The 18,964-nt window shown below is 45.1% G+C and overlaps 1 protein-coding gene across 1 annotated transcript in view; it reads right to left on the reverse strand.

Annotated features, from left to right (window-relative positions):
• STPG2 (sperm tail PG-rich repeat containing 2) overlaps positions 1–18,964 on the reverse strand; it is an 874,725-nt gene that overhangs the window by 274,173 nt on the left and 581,588 nt on the right. The window lies entirely within an intron of this gene.

An 18,964-nucleotide genomic window follows, 5' to 3' on the forward strand; every position in this document is an offset into this window, starting at 1 on the left:
TGAGTCCGGAGAATTGAAGGCAGAGGGGAATCTAGGATCTCCGAGGAATGAAGCACCCAGTGGGGCCGCTGAGACCAGTCTAAGTTTATCTTTATAACCTAACCATAGTCTCAAACTGTCAGCTACAATGGTGTTCTTTAAGTGTAATCCTGGCCATGATTTACACGAGGACCATAATAGGGAGGGGAGAAAAAATGGGGAGATGGACTCCCTCTCAAACCCGACCCAGGGGACTCTTGAATTTGCTATATTCCACTGAGCCTGTTGGGTAAACCTGCTGGACAGATAATAGAGCCAAATCTGAGGTACCCCTAAACCCCCCTGGGCTGCTGGACGGTATAGTACATCTCTGGAAAACCTCGGGGGCCTGCTTTGCCATATAAATTTGTTGAAGTGTGACTGGAGATCTAGCAACAGGGATTTAGAAAGTCTGACAGGAAGGGAACGGAACAGGTAAAGGAGTTTGGGCAAGATTGTCATCTTAATAGCTGTGATCCTGCCGAGGAAGGAAATGTGTAACGGGGCCCAGAGCCTCAGAAGCCCCTTCAACTTAGCAAACATCTTGGGGTAGTTGGCTTGATAGAGTTTGCAGTGGTCACCGGTCAGGTCAATGCCCAAATAAGAAAGGGAGTCCACCCTCCAAGAGAACGAAAAACTCTGCTTCAGGTGATCTATCTCCGCAGGGGAGAAACCTACCGGCAGAGCCACTGATTTTGTAACATTGACCGTGAGACCGGAGACCCGCGCAAAGGCAGTCAGAGTGGACAACAGCGGGGGCAAGGTGAGCAAGGGGTCAGTGACAAACATTAGAACATCATCCGCATACATACAGAACTTGTATGTGGAAAAACTTTTGGTATATCCTCGTATATCAGGGTTATTTAAAATGGCAATGGCCAGGGGTTCAAGGGCTAATGCAAAGATAAGAGGGGAAAGGGGACAACCCTGGCGCGTGCCTCTTCCTAAACTAAAAAAGTCTGAGCTGCACCCAGGGATTCGGATTCGTGTTTTTGGGTTCCGGTACAATGCCTGAAACGCATGAAAAAATTCCCCCTGGAAGCCCATACGGGGCAAAAGCGTGGATAGATAGTTCCAGGAGACACTATCAAAGGCCTTATGTATATCCAGGCCCAATAAGAAAAGTTTACGGGAAAATAAGTTGGCATCCTGTATAATGTTCGTGGCTAAGCGGATATTATCTGTGATAAGCCTATGGGGGATAAAGCCTGACTGATAGGGGGAGATAAGAGAGGGGATAACTCCTGCTAATCTATCGGCCATGATCCTAGAGAAGATTTTAAGGTCATTATTAATTACCGATATGGGCCTATAATTCTGGGGGAGAGCATGATTCTTATTGGGTTTAGGGATCAAGGACATGTTGGCGAGCAACATTTCTTCAGGGAAGCTACCACCTTGCAAAATTAAATTAAACAATTGGGCCAATCTAGTGGATAGTGGTTCAGAGAATTTTTTATAATAAATTGACGAAAACCCGTCGGGCCCCGGGGCTGAACCCGATTTCAATGATTTGATCACTCTCAGGACTTCAACCGGGGTGACTGGTGCATTCAATTTATCTTGTTGTAAGGAGGAAAGGGAGGGAAGGGGAAGGGCCTGGAACCAGGGATCATTCTGCACTGAGGGTTCCGAGGGTCTGGCTGCCAACAAAGTGGAATAGAACCGCGTGAAGTGCCGCAGCACCTCCTGCGGGTGGGAGGAGGTACGGCCTGGGCCCACATCTAGTCTGTAAACATGTGGAGGGCGCGTCTGCTGATTCAATTTCCTAGCAAACATGGAAGAGGCCGTGTTGCTATGAAGCAGAAACCGCGCCCTCGACCATCTCAGAGACTTTTCAACCCTGTCCGAGAGCAGAGTATCTAATTCCAGACGTTTCTGGTCTATCGCCTGCCTAGTGGAGTCCAAATGCAGAGAATCTGCTTTTTTATAAAGAAGGTCTAACTCTGACGAAAGCGACAGAATCTTATGTCTGTTCTGTTTGTTACGCGCCGCGGAAATTCCAATTAGTTTTCCACGGATCACCGCCTTATGGGCGGCCCAGACCGTAGCAAACGGGGTTTCAGGGATGGCGTTATATGTGAAATATTCCAGTATGGCTTTCTCCACCTCTGGCTGAACTGCAGCATCAGACAGAAGTGCTTCATTAAGGCGCCAAGAATAAGGGGAAGCGGGGAGACCAATTACATTCATGGTGAAAGAAACTGCATGGTGGTCCGACCAAACGCAATTGTGTATCGAGGAGGACGAGGAGTTAGCCAATAGAACTGGAGATGCGTAAATATAATCCAGCCTAGCTGAGCTATTGTGAGGGTGGGAGTAGAAGGTAAACTCTCTAACGCCCACATTGTGTGCCCTCCAGGTATCCACCAATTGGTGGTCCAGAAGACTTCTTGTCAGTGTCTTAGGAAAAGCTCTGGCATTGGCAGCGGTGGTACATCTGTCTAAGTTAGCATTGGCCACCATATTAAAATCCCCCCCAACTATCATATGCGAGGACTGGTACTTGGACAAGGTGGCAAAAAAGGAGCTAAAAAATGAGACAGGAGCATCACTAGGGGCATAAACACTGGCAATAGTCAGTTCTTTGTTATTCACCAGACCCTTGATTATAACATACCTACTCTCAGAATCTTTTACAGTTTGCTTAACCTCCATAGGAAAGGACGAGTGCAAGAGTATGGCAGCGCCCCTAGATTTAGAGGAGTGGAGAGAGTAGTAAGCTTGAGGGAATTGTCTGTGAAAAAATTTGGGATGGGAAGAATGAGCAAAATGGGTCTCCTGTAGAAGAATGACCTTGGCACCCAAAGATTTATACATTCCGAAGGCTTTACGCCGCTTAATCGGGGAGTTAAACCCCTTCACATTATGTGAGATACATGTGACAGGCATAAGGGGAGAAAAAGGGAATTATAATTTGCAAGTGTAAATTAGAGCGAAACGCCCTTTGTGGGAATGACCTAAAAGTATTACCTTCTAGGGGCGCCACCATAATCATAGACCCATGAACATAAAAATAGCGCCAGGGAACTTCAATCAAAGCCCACCTCCGTGGAGCACATAGTTTAGCAGCAAGACAGGTATTTAAAGTATAAGTATAAAATCGCTGACCTGAAAAAAAAATATATGAAAACCAGAAATAAAAATAAAAAAGAGAATAAAACAAAATGCAGCACCTAAACATTGGGTCAGGTAGACAAGAACACAACCTGACAACAAGAAAATCAGAACAAAACGAGACAACTCGGTCTCGAGCCCAGCTGGTCCAAAAACGTGTAGTGGAAAAGATTCGACACTAACACAAGAAAACAAAGGAAGTTCAATGTAGCTGGGTGGGGAGGACATGACACGGCTCCGCGGGACCAACTCCCGGGGGAGAGCAACATAGATGGATGGAGGATCAAAGTAAATAGCCTAATAAAAGAAAAACTTGTAAACTGTTCCATCGCAGAGGGTAGTGGTCGCCAAAGAGGAAGTGTAGAAATGTCCCATGCGGGGCTACAGGTGTAGTTCAGTTAGGATTTCTGTCCCCAGGATCGTACCTGATTCTCCTTCTGTCTCTGCGAGGTGTTTGCCAGATCGGAGCAGGTCTAGGTGTGGAGGGTGGGCGACGGATCGCGGCCGCGTCCAGGAGGCCCAACTTCACTAAGATTTCCTGCCCCTCCAGTAGGGAAGTCGCGATGTAAGTTGTACCGTTGTGGGGGATCGACAACTTAAAGGGGAATCCCCATTTATAGCGGATCCTGGCTGATTGGAGAATCGCCGTGACTTCCTTCAGGCCCCTGCGTCTGTCAAGGGTGGCTGGGGAGATGTCTGGGTAGATCTGGATAACATGCTCATCTAACACAATCCGTTGTTTCAAGCGCGCAGCCCTCAGGATCTCTTCTTTAATAAGGAAGTCCTTCATACAAAGGACTATGTCCCTCGGGGGTTTGTCCGGGGGTGGCTTAGGTCTCAAAGCCCTGTGAATGCGGTCGCAGGTGAATGCCGCCGAATCACAGTTAGGGAGTAGGGACTTAAAGATCTTGATGGCCGTGGGAATAAGTTCCGCTTCTGATTCAGGGACCCCCCGCAGGCGTAGGTTATGGCGCCTGTTACGATTGTCCAGGTCCTCGATTTGGGACTGCATTTGTATAAACGCTGTGGATAGTGAGTCATATTCCCTGCTTAGGTCTCCATAGGCCAACGCCAGCTCGTCGTGCTTAGTTTCCAGGAGATCGGTTCTCGAGCCGAGGGCCGCGATCTCCTGCGACAACGTGTGGGAGGTTTTGTGGAGTTCCGTTTGGAACTTGGAGGCCAGTTTCTCGTACATAGACTCCAAGCTGGCATCAAGATCAGCCTTAGATAATCCGACCTGGTGCTCCCGGTTCGTCTCCAAACCCCATGCGGGAGACCCACGCGGTGGTGAGGCTAGCAGTGGAGGGAACTGTAGGCCCGGATCCTCGGCGGCGCCATCTTGCGACATGTTGTCCTGCTCCCGTGCACGGAGGAGATAGTGCGTCAACGTGTGCTGAGCCGGGCCCTTGGACTGTTTCTTCCTCTTCGGCGGCATGCACTACTAGGTTGCGGCTTGAGGGGTGTCAAAATTGGGGAGAAAAGTTTGATCGTATGGCCCTCTAGCAGTGATATTGGTCCGGAGTGGAGCGGAGCTACAGCCTCAGGCGTCCATCCCGATCAGCGCCGCGCATGCGCCCCCTATGGACACATTTTTATGCCCCTGTGTAACAAGGGCGCCTAATAACAATTTTTTATGCAATACTTTGCACGTGGCTCCTTGTTGCGCTCCAATTACAGATATTGGGAGGGGTTGCAGTGTTATGTTGCGCCTACGGACACATTTTTATGCCCCTGTGTAACAGGGGCGCCTAATAACAATTTTTGATGCAATACTTTGCACGTGGCTCCTTGTTGCGCTCCAATTACAGATATTGGGAGGGGTTGCAGTGTTATGTTGCGCCTACGGACACACTTTTATGCCCCTGTGTAACAGGGGCGCCTAATAAAAATTTTTGATGCAATACTTTGCACGTGGCTCCTTGTTGCGCTCCAATTACAGATATTGGGAGGGGTTGCAGTGTTATGTTGCGCCTACGGACACATTTTTATGCCCCTGTGTAACAGGGGCACCTAATAACAATTTTTGATGCAATACTTTGCACGTGGCTCCTTGTTGCGCTCCAATTACAGATATTGGGAGGGGTTGCAGTGTTATGTTGCGCCTACGGATACATTTTTATGCCCCTGTGTAACAGGGGCACCTAATAACAATTTTTGATGCAATACTTTGCACGTGGCTCCTTGTTGCGCTCCAATTACAGATATTGGGAGGGGTTGCAGTGTTATGTTGCGCCTATGGACACATTTTTATGCCCCTGTGTAACAAGGGCGCCTAATAACAATTTTTGATGCAATACTTTGCACGTGGCTCCTTGTTGCGCTCCAATTACAGATATTGGGAGGGGTTGCAGTGTTATGTTGCGCCTACGGACACATTTTTATGCCCCTGTGTAACAGGGGCACCTAATAACAATTTTTGATGCAATACTTTGCACGTGGCTCCTTGTTGCGCTCCAATTACAGATATTGGGAGGGGTTGCAGTGTTATGTTGCGCCTACGGACACATTTTTATGCCCCTGTGTAACAGGGGCGCCTAATAACAATTTTTGATGCAATACTTTGCACGTGGCTCCTTGTTGCGCTCCAATTACAGATATTGGGAGGGGTTGCAGTGTTATGTTGCGCCTATGGACACATTTTTATGCCCCTGTGTAACAAGGGCGCCTAATAACAATTTTTGATGCAATACTTTGCACGTGGCTCCTTGTTGCGCTCCAATTACAGATATTGGGAGGGGTTGCAGTGTTATGTTGCGCATACGGACACATTTTTATGCCCCTGTGTAACAAGAACGCCTAATAACAATTTTTGATGCAATACTTTGCACGTGGCTCTTTGTTGCGCTACAATTACAGTATGTTTGAGGGGTGCCCTTTTTTCTACAATTTTGCTTTCCCAAAAAGATAATGCCACCCCCCCACCACCCCTAAAATAATCGAGATATTGTTCCCACACAGCACGTGCGCAACCAGTATTAAATTACTTTGTTCTTATAATAATTTAATGTTGTGCAGGGACATTTCTAAACATGTGCCACTACTAGAGACACACAGCAGGTGTGATATTTGAAGGAATTTTTCATTTTTTTTTTTCACTTTAAACATCATTAAAATCGCTGCTCCGCAAAAACGTCCGTTTTTAAAATATTTTTTTCGATTGATACATGTTCCCTGGGGCAAGACCCGGGTTCTGAAAGACGTTTACCAACATTAAATTGAATATTGGTCTTTAAAATGATCGTTTTTGAATTCGAACGTTCGAGTCCCATAGACTTCAATGGGGTTCTAAATGTTCGCGCGAACCCGCGGTCTGTTCGAACGTTCTGATGCGAACCGAACCCGGGTATGTTCGGCTCATCCCTAATCGTGATGCAGTGCGGAATCTAATCGAATCGTTGACCAGATAATCGTAATCAAATCCAATCATGAGACCAGTGAAGATGCGCACCTATAATAAATATATATATATATATATATATATATATATATATATATCTATATATATATATATAATTTTATATATTAGAGATGCACATCTTCACTGGTCACATATAGGGGGTTATTTACGAAAGGCAAATCCACTTTGCACTAGAAGTGCAACGTGCACTTGGAAGTGCAGTCGCTGTAGATCGGAGGGGGACATGAATGGAAAATAAAAAACAGCATTTTAGTTTGCACATGATTGGATGATAAAATCAGCAGAGCGTCCCCTCATTTCAGATCTACCCCTCAGATTTACAGCGACTGCACTCCCAAGTGCACTTTGCACTTGTAGTTTGTACTTGTAGTGCAAAGTGGTTTTGCCTTTCGTAAATAACCCCCATAGCTTCATTAGTAGCATTAAAAACTTTGATAAATGCATACATCATAGTAAGGCAGCTCACTAATCAGATACCGCAAAAGCTAAAAATATGTATAGAGAAGCAAAGGATTAGGAGAAGAGATTTAGTTTGATGAAAAGGACAGCAAGAGAACATTGTTGTAGCTGTATCTGATTCTATACATCACGTAATTTCAAAGTCATTTAAATGACATAATTACAATCCTGTAACTATAATTACTCTGAAGAATATGAGAGATGTGTAGAACATGGCAGTATGAAGAATAACTAGGGCAGGCACGCAGTAAAAAGATAAGATGTTGGCATACCAGTAAAATAAAAGAAGTAGCTACTGTCCTTGTCTCTTTGAAGTACAGTATACTCCTGAATATAACAGCAAGAGACTATCGGTCATATTGTGCACAACCAACATAAATTCGCCTACCTTGATTTCAATGTCAGAAACTAGTAGATAGAATGTGCATACAGTATATGCCAGATAGTTTATCATATGTGTATCTATGATCAGACTACATTAGGATTTTTTGTTTTTTTTTGTTTTTTTTTACATATAGCGTCAAACTTACTAAAAACAAAACATTCTGCTAAATGAAGTAAAGGAGACTAGACATAACTTTCAATTGTTCATCCCCACTGATCAGATGTTTGGAAGATTTTTTTCATGTTCTCATGGTTGGAACATACAAAGGACAATAGATACTGTATCAGATGAAGTCCACAAACAGCTGCAGAAGTAGCCAAAGCTTCTCTATCTGATTAGACCAAAGACACTGGCCTAAACGTTCCAACCCATTCAGTCAATACCAGTGGCATCCAGTCAATTAGGGGCACATGGACACCTTACCCCCTATCGATGAGTCCAGACCCCTAATCTACATGCAAGTCGCATGTATTCCAATGGGGAGGGTGTGTTTTTTTAAGCACGTGATTAGAGCCAGAGGCTCTAATAGGCCTAAAAAAAGGGTGGATTCAGTGTCACTCAGCATCAGCATAGGCAGTCTTGAAGGGATCTGACATTTCAAAAAAAAATATTCAGTTACATCAGCATCAGGTGCTTGGTAGCTGGTGGTGATCCAAGCCTGATTCATTTTTATGAAGGTAAGTCGATCGACCGAGTCGGTGGAGAGGCGCACCATGTGATCGGTTACAAAGCCTCTAGCAGCACTGAATGTGCGTTCTGAAAGAACGCTGGATGCAGGACAAGCCAGTAACTCAATTGCGTACTGTTCAAGCTATGGCCAGTGATCCATCCTCAAGACCCAGAAAGCCAGAGGATTTTCGTTGGTAAAGGTGTCCAAGTCTGATCTTGCCCCTAGGTATTTCGCACCATGTAAAACAGACACTGGCGATGGTTGCTGGAACCGTTCATACCTTGGGGCTGCGGACTAAATTGTCTGAACGCATCGGTCAGACGGCCACCTTCTTCACCGCTCCTTCTGTGACTGATCAAAGCCTCAGCAACACTTTGTCTAGGACCAGGATTTTGTAACCTCCCAGTCTCTGGGAACACGTTGCACAGACCTTTCTGCAAGGCCTCCCAAAGATGTTTAATCTTCTGCTCCCTCTGTGCCGGCAAGATAAGGTCCGCAACCTTACTCTTGTAATGTGAATCAAGGAGGGTTGCCAGCCAGTAATGATCCCTCTCCTTGATAGCACAAATATGAGGATCCTTGCAGGATCAGGGAAGCCATACAACGTAGGTTTGCTGAGGCATTCGGTGCAGAGTCCCTTGGGTCACTGAGGACGACATGATCCGCAGCCACCTCGTCCCAGCCACGTACAAGTCCATGGGTTTCTTGGGACTGTAATTGATCCCTTGAAGACTGCTGCTGATGTTGAGTGCTAGGCTCCACCTCCATGCTGACACAATCCTCCTCCTCCTCCTACTCCTGCTCGTCCTCTTCCTGTGTGATAGGCGGGCAAGCAGGAACACTGTCTGGATAAAAGGGGGCCTTGAGAGGTAAGGAAGTCCTCCTCTTCCTCCCTCTGTTCTGCCTCAAGGGCCCTGTCCATTATTTCACACAGCGTGTGCTCCAACAGGTGAATAACAGGGACAGTGTCACTGAGGCATGCACTGTCACTGCTCACCATCCTCGTGGCCTCCTCAAATGGTGACTTGGACAGTGCATGCATCCCTGATCATGGCCCACTGGCGTGGGGAAAAAAAACAAGCTCCCCTGACCCTGTCCTGCTGCCATATTGGCACAGATACTCATTGATGGTCCTCTGCTGCGTGTACAGCCGCTGCAGCATGGCCAACGTAGAGTTCCTTCTGGTGGGCATGTCACAGATTAGGCGGTTCTTGGGCAGGTTGTATTCCTTTTGGAGGTCTGCCAGCCGAGCACTGGCATCATATGACCGTCGGAAATGCACACAGACTTTCCTGGCCTGCTTCAGGACATCCTGTAAGCCCGGGTAACTGCCCAAGAACCGCTGCACCACCAAGTTAAGGACATGAGCCAAACAGGGCACATGGGTCAGTTGTCCCTGTTGCAGGGCGGAGAGGAGGTTGGTGCCGTTGTCGCAAACCACCATTCCTGGCTTAAGCTGGCGTAGCGTCAACCACTTCTGAGCCTGCCCCTGCAGAGCTGACAGAACTTCTGGCCCAGTGTGGCTCCTGTCCCCCAAGCACACCAGCTCAAACACTGCATGGCATCTCTTTGCCTGCGTACCTGCGTAGCCCCTTGAACGCCTACGGAGCACTGCTGGTTCCGAGGGCATATCAGCACAGGAAGAGGCCACAGAGGAAGAAGAAGAGGGGGGGGGTTGAGGAGAGAGGTGTGTCACAACCAGTAGTAGCATTTTGGAGGTGTGGTGGCGGAACAACCACCAACACTACTGTACCTTGTCCTGCATCCTTCCCAGCTGCCAGCAGAGTCACCCAATGCGCCATGAGAGATAGGTAATGTCCCTGTCCATGCCTGCTGGACCATGAGTCAGTGGTAATATGCACCTTACCACTGACCGCCCTGTCCAGTGAGGCATGGACATTGCCTTACACATGGCGGTAGAGAGCCACAAACTCACGTAAGGGGGCAGAATCTACCAACTGAAAAGGCAGCAGTTGAAGTGCTAGCGATTTAGCTAAGCTAGTATTTAACTGCTGTTCATGTGGATGGCTGGGAGAGAACTTCTTTTGGCGCTGCAGCAGCTGGGGCAGGGAAATTTGCCTGGTACAATCTGCCATCGGTGTACCGATAGTAGATTGCCCGCATGTATTAGGCTGTGACACACCTAATTCTACACCTTCAGTCCTATCAGTGCAGGCTTCAGAGAGGACTGAGGGTATAGTGGGGTTGGAGATTCCAGCTGATGAGGGGCAAGGGGAGATCCGCTTTGTTCTTTGGTGAGGGTCTTTGAGGTACGCTTGCCAATGAACTTCATGGCAGGTAGACATATATCTGGTCAAGCATGTGGTGCCCAAGCGGGTGATGTTTTGGCCACGCGAGATGCCCTTGAGACATGTGTTGCAAATAGCAGCCGTGCGATCTGATGAACTTGTCTCAAAAAAGGCCCACACCAAAGAACTTTTGGAATAACGCTGAGAGACAGCAGTGCCCTGCACATGCATAGCTCTGCATTGTGATGCAGTCGGTGTTCTGCCCTTAAGCTGGCCCCTGGAGGGCATCCTGCCTCGTTGGAGATGTGCCGCCTCCTGCTCCTCCTCCTCCCCCTCCTCTCTCCTATCAGGTACCCACATAGAGTCAGTGACCTTATCATCCCCTCCCTCCTCATCACTGTAGAAAACCTGGCAGTATGCTGCAGCTGGGGGAACATGACTGCCAGATTGCTGTCCTTCTTGGGCATCCCCTCTCTCTGGGCTCACGTTACTGCCTTCGTCTAGCTGTGTACCACCATTGGAGCCTTCAAAACGCTGCACATTCTCCTGCAGCATGTACCCAACACTGTGGTCAAACAGTTCGGGGGACTCCTCGGGAGGACATTGTGGGGCTAGGGAGGGAGTGACTGATGCCATTGAGCAGAGGGAGGAGGCCACGTTGGCAGCTGCTTTGCCAGACAAAGTACCCTGAGCCTGGGTGGGAGAGGATGAGGAGGATGAGGACGGATTGGTCATCCACTCTACCAAGTCTTCGGCATGTTGCGGCTCAACATGGCCAGCTGCCGAAAAAAAGGACGAGCGTGTCCCACGGCCACGTGCTGATGAGGATGCACCGTGTCCACGACCAGCACTGTTGCCTCTAGACGCAGAGCCTGCTTTCCCTCTTTTATCGGCTCGTGACTCTCTGCCTCTACTTGTTGTCCTTCCAGACATACTAATGGCCTGCAGAGAACACAGACAGTACACCACGTGAAAGTACTTGCAGCAATATCCCCTGCCTGTAGTATTAATATGAGCAGATCCCTGCCTCTAGGAATAAATATGGGAAACTCCAGCTTTACGTTAGGTGCACAATGTGCAGAGGACACAGACAGTGCACACACTACGTAGCTTTAGGTGCACACTGCAGAGGATACAGACCGTACACCACGTTAAAGTACTTGCAGCAATATACCCTGCCTGTAGTATTAATATGAGCAGATCCCTGCTTCTAGGAGTAAATATGAGAAACACCAGCTTTACGTTAGGCGCACAATGTGCAGAGGACACGGACAGTGCACACACCACGTAGCTTTAGGTGCACACTGCAGAGGACACAGACAGTACACACATCACGTAGCTTTAGGTGCACACTGCAGAGGACACAGACAGTACACCATGTGAAAGTCCTTGCAGCAATATACCCTGCCTGTAGTATTAATATGAGAAGATCTCTGCTTTTAGGAGTAAATATGAGAAACACCAGCTTTACATTAGGTACACAATGTGCAGGGGACACGGGCAGTACACACACCACGTAGTTTTAGGTGCACACTGCAGAGGACACAGACAGTACACCACGTGAGAATACTGCAGCTAGCACAATCACCTGCCTGCTTGTCAGTAAATTAGGAAGAGCGGATCTAGCTAAACTATACAGTGTATAAATATATATACAACACCTGGGATGCATATATATCCTTTACACACTGTAATTCTAACTGACTAGCCTGCCTGCCTGCCCGCTCTATCTACCTGCAAAAAATTACTCTCTCTCTCTGTCTCTCTCTGTCCTCTCTTAACCACCGCAACACACTACACAAGGCCGACCTGCAGGAGGCCTTTTATAGTGTGGGGCATGTACTAATCCCCCTGAGTCATAATTGGCCAAAGCCACCTTGGCTTTGGCCAATTATGGCTCTCCGTTTTTTGCAAGCTGTGATTGGCCAAGCATGTCATAGCGCATGCTTGGCCAATCAGCCAGCAATGCACTGCAATGTTGCAGTGAATTATAGGCTGTGAAAACGCCACTCGAATTTGGCACGAACAGCCCGTAACGTTCGTATTTCGACGAACTGTCGAACATACGATGTTTGAGTCGAACGTAAGTTCGACTCGAACACGAAGCTCATCCCTATTTAAGAGGTACGTTTTAGGAAAATAACTTTCCACAGCCCCCTGTGTATAACACGCAGGCACAGTTTACCCTCTATTTTCAGGGTAAAAAGGTGAGTGTTATACGCCAATAAATACTGTAATTGTTATATTTTTAAGGACATATATGACTTATATTTGGGACACAGTTATAAAAACTCTGCTGTGTTTTTTATGAAATAATTTATTTTCGTTCATTTTTTTTTCTTTTTTATACTGTAATTGTGTCAGATAATTATAGTATTTAACATATGCACCCTGCTTAAGTGCCGTCTGCAAGCTGAATGCTTGCAAGGTCAATTAAGCCTCCAGCCTGGACGTGATTACTATATCATAGCTAACATAGCGATCACATAATAAGTAACCACCTTGGTTCCTAATCGTTAGTAGAAACCAAAGCTGTCAGAAAGATATAATTTTAACACCTATTAACCATGCAAAGTTGCATCTGGTTTCTTTCAAAGGAAGGATGATTCTTAACTAGAGATGAGCTGAACAGCCCCCCGATTCGTGACTGGAAAAATCAAAAGTGCCCACTTATATGCAAGTTATTGGGCATACAAAGTGTATTGGGGGGAGGGGGGTACTTCCCTGGGGGATGTGGATCAATGAAAAAAAGTTAGCAAAAAAAATATATTTTTAAAATAAGCAGAGATTTACTAAAGCTTAAAGTGAAACAATAAAAATGAAAAAATCCTTTAAATATAGTGACCAGGGGGTCCCCTCACTCTGCCTGTAAAGTGGTGCATCTGTACTGTGTAAAGAATCGGCTGCTACAAAAATTACATTTATTGCCTGTGCGCCATCAAAGAGCAAGTAGATGATGCTGTGTTCAAATAACTCAGCTGATTCCCCCATGCTGGGTCTAAGGCAGGAGTAGCTGTGGACAAGGAGGCAGAATAAGAAGCTGCTCTGGAAGCTGTGGTGGACTGAACACTAGTTTCTGCTTGGATGATAGAGGATGAGGAAGATGAGGATGGTTTAGTAAGCCAGTCCACCACCTCCTCTGCATGCTGTGGCTGGATAACAGGGGCAACTTCGCTAAACAGAGGAAATGGTGCCCTGACCTGACACATACACTGCTGGACCACTCACAGTGCCATTGGAATATCTGCCTCTCCTTGTTGGCCTCCCAGACATGATGGGGAGGGGGATTATTACCAAAATGCAATTGAGATAGGGAAATGTGTACTTGGATGCACTTTAATCAATGGAAAGTGGTGTTTGGTGCACTTTAACTTGAGGACTCATTACACAGACACACTACAATATACTGCAGTAAAACTGCACTGATGCACTTCAATATACTGCAGTAAAAGTGTGCTGACACACTGCAATATACTACAGTAAAAGTGCACTAATGCATTTCAATATACTGCAGTAAAAGTGAATTAATGCACTTCAATATACTGCAGTAAAATTGCACTGACACAATTCAATATACTGCAGTAAAAGTGCCCTGACACTCTACACTGACACACTTTAATATATTGCAGTAAACCTGCCCTGACACACTAAACCAACACACATTTCAATATACTGCAGTAAACCTACCCTGACACACTTAACTGACATTAAAGTAAAAAAAAGGGAAGGTCGCACTACACGCATGCTGCACTATCACTATATTCACACTACACTTATAGCTAGATTCAGTAAGAGTTAGGTCGGCGTATCAGTAGATACGCCGACCTAACTCGGAATCTGCGCCGACCTACGTTTAAGTGTATTCTCAAACAGAGATACACTTAAACCTATCTAAGATACGACGGCTTGCGCCGTCCTATCTTAGGGTGCAATATTTAGGCTGGCTGCTAGGTGGCGCTTCCATTGTGGTCGGCGTAGAATATGTAAATCACTAGATACGCCTATTCACGAACATACGCCCGACCGACGCAGTACAGATACGCCGTTTACGTAACGCGTTATCAGGCCTAAAGATATTCCATCAAATAGTTAGAATAGTAATGTTAAAGTATGGCCGCCGTTCCCGCGTCGAAATTCGAAAATTTTACGTCGTTTGCGTAGGTCGTCCGTGAATAGGGATTTACGTCATTTACGTCCACGTCGAAACCAATAGGCCCGTGCGGCGTACGTTGCCGCAATCCACACTGGGATATGTAGGCGGATGGCGAATGCGCCGTTCGTAAAATACGTCAATCACGTTAGGTCAAGCCCCATTAGCATAAAACACGCCCCCTCAGCTAAATTTGAATTAGGCGCCATTACGCCCGCCCGATTTACGCTACGCCGCCGTAACTTAGCAGGCAAGTACTTTGTGAATCATGTACTTGCCTTGCTAACTTATGACGGCGTAGTGTAAACACGATACGCTACGCCGCCGCAAAGTTAGGACGCCCTCTCTGAATCTAGCTACTATACTTTACGCTCACAATAGAATCACAATAGCACACTACAGCACACTAACTCACTTGTAGAAATGAAAAGAGCTCTACACCCCCACTCCAATATCACACTGCAAATGGCTGCTCTGGGATAGAACCCTTTATAGTGTGGGGAGGGTCTATGAGCTATGAGCCATGATTGAGCACAGTCATCATTACTTTCTCCAATTATGGCTCTGACAGTGTTCTTTGCCCTGATTGAACAAAGCCTTCATTGCTTCAGTCAATCATAGCTTCCAATGCACTGTGCGGCATGGCGGGCCAAACAAAAGGATGAACACCCTGACAATTCGGGTCTTTGCAGAACGGGCGAACAGCCAATGTTGGACTGAACTTATGCTCTGCCCGAACCATTCTCTCAACACCATTCTTATCATAGGGATTGTGGGCTGGAAGGCGTTATTTTGTCAGTCCATGCAAAACCGATGGTTCAAAACAATGGGTAGTTAAACCACCTGACAGTCTCTTACACCTGCTGCATACTGCTGGAGCATCCGAAATGCATGGGAAACAAATACTCCGCAGAAACTAATCTGAACATCATCAATCTTTGCACTGCTTTACTCACAGAGACATACACTGATATGCCAACTTTATAACAACCCACTTAATATAGAGTAGATCCCTCTTTTGCCACCAAAACACCTCTGACCCATTGAGGCATGGACTCCACTATACCTCTAAAGGTATGCTGTGGTATCTGACACCAAGCTGAAAGAAGCAGATCCTTTAAGGTCCGTAGGATGTGAGGTGGGGCCTCCATGGATGGGACTTGTTTTTCCAGCATAACCCACAACTTATTGTTGTGTTCCTCAAACCATTCTTGAACCATTTTTGCATTGTGGCAGGCCACATTACACTGCTGAAAGAGAGCACTGTCATCAGTTTCTTTGAAGGGGTTACTTGATCAGCAACAATATTTAGGTAAGTGGTAAATGTCAAGTAACATCCACATACTGTAACTGATAGAACCCAAGGATTCCCAGCAGAACATAGCCCATAGCATGACACTGCTTCTGCTGAAATGCCTTCTTCCCATACTGCATTAATCTCTTTTCCAGTCATCGACCTGATGTAAAAGTAAATGTGATTCATCAGACCAGGATACCTCCCATTGCTCTGTGGTCCAGTTCTGATGCTTACATGCCTATTGTAGGCCCTTTTGGCTATGGACACAGGCCAGCATAGGCACTCTGACCAGTCTGCGCCTATACAGCCACATATACAACAAACTGTGAGGCCCATTTTTTCTGCTTTTAACACATTAACTTTAAGGACAACATGTTTACTTGTTCTTTACTTGCTTGACTAATATCTCCCACCAACTTTCAGATGCCATTGTAACAAGATAATCAGTGTTATTCACTTAACCTGTCAGTGGTCATAAAGTTATGGCTCACCGGTGTACATAGAGAGACAGACAGAAATTTAGTAAAATAATTAATTGCATAAATTCAGCGACTGCTATTTTATTCATTTATTCACTATTCCTGTGACAAATAAGCATGCAAATTGTTTAAAAATGCCATTAGATCGAAAAAATAAGATCTTCCATATAGTGTTTGAAAGGCTTAATATTTTACAGCAATTATTTGAATGTAATTCAGATCGGGTGTGCATAATCTGAATGTCAAGTTATAAATTTCTGGAGCCAGCCTCATTTGTTTAATGCGCAGTGATAATCTTTGACAGCACAGGAACAGTTACAAAAAGATAGCTGGTCTCATCTCTTTGGCTTGACAGTGCAAACAAAGCATCTGCAGAAAATAACAAGTTTAAGAATGCAAACGATGTTTATACAGCAGACTGGGCTAAATAAAATGGCATTACAGTGTACATAAAAATACTTCTACTCCTGACCTTAACAATAAACACAGACGAAATGTTCCAAGATTTTCCTGCTAATTAAGCTATTAAGTGTGAGCATAATTTTTTGTTAATTTTTTTTTTTTTTTTGTGTTATCACATAGGCTTAGGACACTGGATGAAATGGTGTACAGTATAAACTACCCCCAAAACACTTAAAAGACAGAAAAACAGGAGTGAAAGTTCACATTCATTCTCATGTCAACTCATCAGTTATAGATGTGTCATACTAATGACTGAGCAGGAGCAAAGGCGCAGTGACATTATGCACATTTATCTTGCCATTTTTTCTCAAAAAAGGTGTATCTGCAACCCGATCCACTCCGTCTCCTGCTGTAGTCATGATGAGTGCCCTCGCTGACAGTAGAGCGGATAGACAGAATGCTACCTATCCGTCATCGTCCCCGTTGAAAGGCACCTTGGCTGCAGTCGGGAGCGCGAGGAGGGGAAAAAAGCATTTCCTGCATGATTGCAGATAGCTATACTTTTAATATTATTATTGTTAGCACGTAGATAAATGTGCAACTATCAGACATGATTATCTTCAAATATGTCTAAGATTTAATTATGAAATGAGTAAATGGATTTTAGGAAACCGGTGGGACCAGGTGCACGAAGCCCATTATCCTGATAGAGAAGCCTACTGTGCACGCTTTTACTTAAAGCAGTAATAATTAATTGAAAATCTGTTTAGATCCTTGTTTCATTTTAAATATTGCTAGCTCCTTACATTCAGATTGAATCTTCTGTCACTTGCATGGTTCAGCATGACAGTAACCATGGGAATGATATATACAGTGCTGCTTCTCCTGACTGTGGCATTTACCTGCAGTCATTATATCAATACATATTAAATCAAATTACTGTCTTATGATTTGACTGTTATTACCGACTGCAATGGTTATTTTTATTTTCGGTCTTTGAAAACGGAATGGCTGAGGTGACATTGATAAGAAACATGGTAAGAATGTACATTAACAAACTGATATATATATAAATGCAATAGAATGAGATATACGTGTATATTACTAATACCATATGCAGCCCACTTTTGGAAAGTTATTACTTTTTGTTAGAAGGTTGGTGTAATATATGCATAAAGGAAACTTGTGCAGGAATAAAAATACACCAGTTATTGGTTAGGTATTTGTTAGAAATGTGTGTTTTAAATGCTAGAGTAAAACAAGTAGATGTCACCAGAAAGCTGTTGCAAACCTATACGCTTTTTTATTACTGAAATGTCACATCAGTCAAGTAAGCCAATGTATTGGGGCCATGCAGGGTCCCTTCCTCAAGGCAGCATTGTGACAACTAGCAATACAATAATATATATTGTATATACAGTTGTGCTCATAAGTTTACATACCCTGGCAGAATTTATGATTTCTTGGTAATTTTTCAGAGAATATGAATGATAACACAAAAACTTTTCTTCTTTCACTTATGGTTAGTGTTTGGCTGAAGCCATTTATTATCAATCAACTGTTTTTACTATTTTTAAATCATAATGGCAACAGAAACTACCCAAATGACCCTAATCAAAAGTTTACATACCCCAGTTCTTAATACTGTGTATTGCCCCTTTTAACATCAATGACAGCTTGAAGACTTTTGTGGTATTTGTGGACGAGGCTCTTTATCTTCTCAGATGGTAAAGCTGGCCATTCTTCTTAGCAAACAGCCTTCAGTTCCTGTAAATTCTTGGGCTGTCTTGCATGAACTGCATGTTTGAGATCTCCCCAGAGTGGCTCAATGATATTGAGGTCAGGAGACTGAGATAGCCACTCCAGAACTTTCACTTTATTCTGCTGTAGCCAATGACAAGTAGACTTGGCCTTGTGTTTTGGATCATTGTCATGTTGGAATGTCCAAGTACATCCCATGCGCAGCTTCCTGGCTGATGAATGCAAATGTTCCTCTAGTATTTTTTAATAACATACTGCATTCATCTTGCCAACAATTTTGATCAAATTTCCTCTGCCTTTGTAGCTCACACATCCCCAAAACATCAGCGATCCACCTCTGTACCTTTTTATCATAGGCCTTGTTGACTCCTCTCAAAATGTAGCGTTTATGGTTGTGGCCAAAAAGCTAAATTTTGTTCTCATCACTTCAAATGACTTTGTGCCATAAGGTTTGAGGCTTGTCTCTGTGCTGTTTGGCATATTATAAGTAGGATACTTTGTGGCATTTGCGTAGCAATGGCTTTCTTCTGGCGACTCGAGCATGCAACCCATCTTTCTT

This window comes from Rana temporaria, chromosome 1 (genome assembly GCF_905171775.1).
Source record: "Rana temporaria chromosome 1, aRanTem1.1, whole genome shotgun sequence".
In the NCBI taxonomy this organism is placed as follows: Eukaryota; Metazoa; Chordata; class Amphibia; order Anura; family Ranidae; genus Rana; species Rana temporaria.